The 3,825-nt window shown below is 39.0% G+C and overlaps 1 long non-coding RNA gene across 1 annotated transcript; it reads left to right on the forward strand.

Moving 5' to 3' along the window:
- The first annotated feature begins 1,950 nt into the window (after positions 1–1,950).
- LOC118157176 lies at positions 1,951–2,519 on the forward strand. Its single transcript, XR_004746564.1, has 2 exons — positions 1,951–2,088; positions 2,456–2,519. It is a non-coding gene; the product is annotated as an uncharacterized LOC118157176 (long non-coding RNA).
- The last annotated feature ends 1,306 nt before the right edge of the window (positions 2,520–3,825 follow it).

Genomic DNA, 3,825 nt, shown 5'->3' on the forward strand with positions numbered 1-3,825 from the left:
AAAAAAAAAAAAAAAAAAAAAAAAAAGATTGTATGAATCCTGAACCTTCCATCTCCTCATCCAGCACCTACTCCCCTACCACCACCATCTCATCCACCAACATCACCTCCTGCTCCTCCTCTACATCTTTCTCCTCATCCTCCTCCTCCTCCTTCTCCTCCTTCTTCATTCTCCTCCTCCTTCTCCTTTTTTTCCTCCTCCCCCTCCTCCTCCTCCACCTCCACCTCCTACTTCTGCCATCCCCAGCACTCTGTTTCCCATTGTTCCCCCTCCTCCTTCTCCTCCTCCAGCACCATCTCTACAACCTCCTCCTCTACATCCTTCTCCTCCTCCTCCTACCATCCCCAACACTCTGTTTCCCGTTGGCCCCGTTGGCCCTTTTATAGGGAGGGGAAGACACACCCCCTATTGATGACAAGCCAGTTGCAATACAGCTAACAATGGCTAGCCAGCCAATCAGGGCCAGGCAATGCATCACAGGGAGTCAGGAAGACGCTGGGACCAGACAGAAAAGATTCTATGAATCTTTTGCTGCTCTGAAACATAAAAGAGCACTCCAGATGTTTGTAGAATCAACACGTTGTTACAAGTTACAGCTAAATATTCTTTGCTGACAGTTAGGTAAATTCTTGGCAGATCCATCTTAATCACTTAAAGGGAAGCTGCCTCTCAGCTGGGTTGTTTTATTATTATTATTATTATTATTATTATTATTATTATTGTTCTTGGCTTTAAGATAAGTAAGTTTCATTTCAGGATCTCATGCAACAGAACATCTCTTCCTTTAGTGACAGCTCATGTAAATGTTATATGCAAGTTTTCTTCCAAACTGTAGGTTAGTATTGTTCATAATCACCTCTTAGGTAATTTGAAAAGGATATTTATCATCTTCCTTGTCTAGGTTTTCCAGCAATGACTAGCCGAGTATTGTCAAATATCCAGCATCCACTGGAGAGATATCTAAAAGAAAGAAATATACGGCAGGTTGAGGAGGACAAAGCTACAAAGTAAAATCTAACAAATAAACAAAAAAATAATTCAAAAATCAGATGAAAAGAAATAGTAAAAGTGATTAGTCATTAGAAAGGGAAGTGGGCAAAGGGAATACTTAGAATAATACAAACTACACATCATGCAATAAAATGAAATTAAAGAACTAACAGTCATGTGAATAGATTTGAACACAGTTCCTGGTGGTTAATAAACCCCATTTGCAAGAAGCACAAGTTACGCTTCTGAGTAGAAATTGAATATTTCAGTCTCTCCTTCCAACGGTAAACTCAAACATTAGGTGTTACTTTTTTATGCCAAATGCAGAATTTGCTCTTCAAAACTATTCTTTCTGAATGTGGACAACGCAATATTCTACCTCAACCTTTTTCCAACCATGTAACAAGCTGTATTTGTTCACTTGAAAATACCTTGGCTACCCTGTTCCAATTCTAATTCAAGAGAACAATTTAGTTTTGCTGTGGTTATAGTGTCATGATGAACAGGACCTCTTGCCAAGCCTTGTTTATCCTTCTAACAAGGATACTACGACAGCAATTCTAGGTTGATTCCTAGTTAGGATCATGTTTGTGAGATTACTAACTACAAAATGGAACCCAACTTAATTCTTTCATTCTTTCACTACCGGTCTTTCAAAACCTCTTCCTAATGTGAGAAAGACCCAGAAACTAGATTGCATCAGACTCCAGACAGACTCTACAATGTTAAACTGCACAGGACAGCTCCATCCATTGGAATTGCCTTTAACTGACAAATTTCTCAAGATATACTTTTGCCAAAATTCAAATAGGAACTTTTCTTTGGTCTTAGAGGCCCTCATGGGAAAATTAATATGTACCGCTGGAGTAATAAGCAATGTTCATTTATATTAATGTGCAATTTTGTGGAAAATCCCCATGAAAACTTTCTTTGTTTTTTTTTTTTGTTTTTTTTTTTTTTTTCACCATGTAGTCAGAAGAAGCAATGAATTCCACTGTAGAATTTTGGACCTCTGGACGTTTGTGCGGCTCTCCGGAAGGTCGTTTCAGAGGATTCTACATCAATTCTTCAGGAACTACAAAACAAAGTTTCCAAAATGTATGTTTGCCACCAAACCCAAACCCAAACCATCTAAACTAATGCAGACCTTGCAATTAAAGAAAACTAATTCAGATTAGGATATGTAACATTTCAAGTGTCCTACGTAACATCAAAGGTAAACAGGTAGAAACAAAAAAGCTTCATTTTCAGTAGGAATATAACTCCAAATTTAAAACAAATGCAAAAGAGTATTTCCCAAGAACCTTCAATCTGTATTGTTGATGCTAATATCTGGCTTAAATTGCAGACATTAGCTGTCATCATCCTACCATTTGCATATTGCAAGAGCAGTTGATGGAGTAAGTTCATTTTATTACAGAAAGTAGTCAGGGTAATATGATTCCATCCTCTCTGTCTCCCACAGAATTGCAAAAAGACCTATTCCTTCAGGAAATGAACGCTATGTCTGACTGAAAACCGGGAGATTTAAAAAACACATGAAGAACTCTAGTATCATTTTAGCATCCGCTTGGAGTACCCCATGGCCGGATATGCTGCAAAGACTTGAAAGAGCTATTAATGCAAGCATCTTCTGTTAGAAACCTTCCCATCATTAACTCTGGAGCGCATATTGCATTTCCACCTCCTTTGATCAAGGAAAGAAACAAAAGGGTTGATCTATGTCCTGCAGGATCTGCAGCTCCCTATGGTGCTTGATGTTATTCCTGGAAATTGCTGAAAAGAAACAGCAGAAAGAGTGTAACAAAAGGCATGTAATACGTTTGACGGAGAACATTATTGTCCAGTCCAGTGCAGCAAAGCTTCAAAAGCCTAGCTACTCTATCATCTTTCGTTCTATCTTTTTGAGGCCATTTTCATGTAGCAATTCCAATGCCTATTAAAAATTCCCTTAAAAAATGTAAGGAATATGGAAAATTATCTTAAACTTTCCTGACTGACAAGCAAATCTGATGAACTAATGAGACTGTCCCAATGAAAGGTTGCTCAATTTTAGAGCAGTTTTTTGGACAAAAAAAGATCTGTTTCTGGATAATTTTTTCCTTATAGTATTTTCCTCTGGGTCCTTAGGCCTCCAATTTTGGAAACGCATTACAGAAGCTATAAATGCCTTTTCTTTCATTGCAGGTTCCTAGAAGAAGTTCAGGGTACCAAATGAAGAAATCGTGGCTTTCCTGGTTGAAAATGCAGAGTGTATATTACCTAAGTGTACAACACTTGCAAGTTAGGCAAGTAAAAAAAGTGTATTAATCTATGAGGGGTTTTGAGGGAAGATTGTTTTTGGTTTGTTTGATTTTTGGTTGGTTTGTTTTTGTGGGTGTTTTTAAGGCAAACGTAGGAGAAGCTAAAATGCAATGATTTTGTTTCTAGACTGGAAAAGAAATTTCCAAGCTTCATAGTCGTGACCGGATCCCTAAGGCACCAGCCATGTTGCTTGATGAGGTAGCTGAGAAATGCCTAGGTAAGACTGCAAGCAAAGTGGATGAATGCTTGTGACTAAGTTGTAAAGAATCTTAGCTTGTGCCAGGCAGTACCCAAGCTCTTGTGCCTTGCTGCACAAGTAGTCAGTGAATCAGCCGGCACGCCTTTATAGCAGTCAGCGTTAGATGCTTTCATGTGTTTCCTTTTTGTTGTCGTTGTTGTTGTTGTCTGAGAACATTGAATGGTTTGGGGGCATCTTCCTCAAGAGTCTAGTTTGGCTGAGGAGTCTGCTTGGGCTTCCTAAGCACAGGACATGAGGCGGTGAGCAACATAAGCAAACTTCCCAGCAGAGCG

This window comes from Oxyura jamaicensis (assembly GCF_011077185.1).
Source record: "Oxyura jamaicensis isolate SHBP4307 breed ruddy duck chromosome 4 unlocalized genomic scaffold, BPBGC_Ojam_1.0 oxy4_random_OJ64761, whole genome shotgun sequence".
Classification (NCBI taxonomy): domain Eukaryota; kingdom Metazoa; phylum Chordata; class Aves; order Anseriformes; family Anatidae; genus Oxyura; species Oxyura jamaicensis.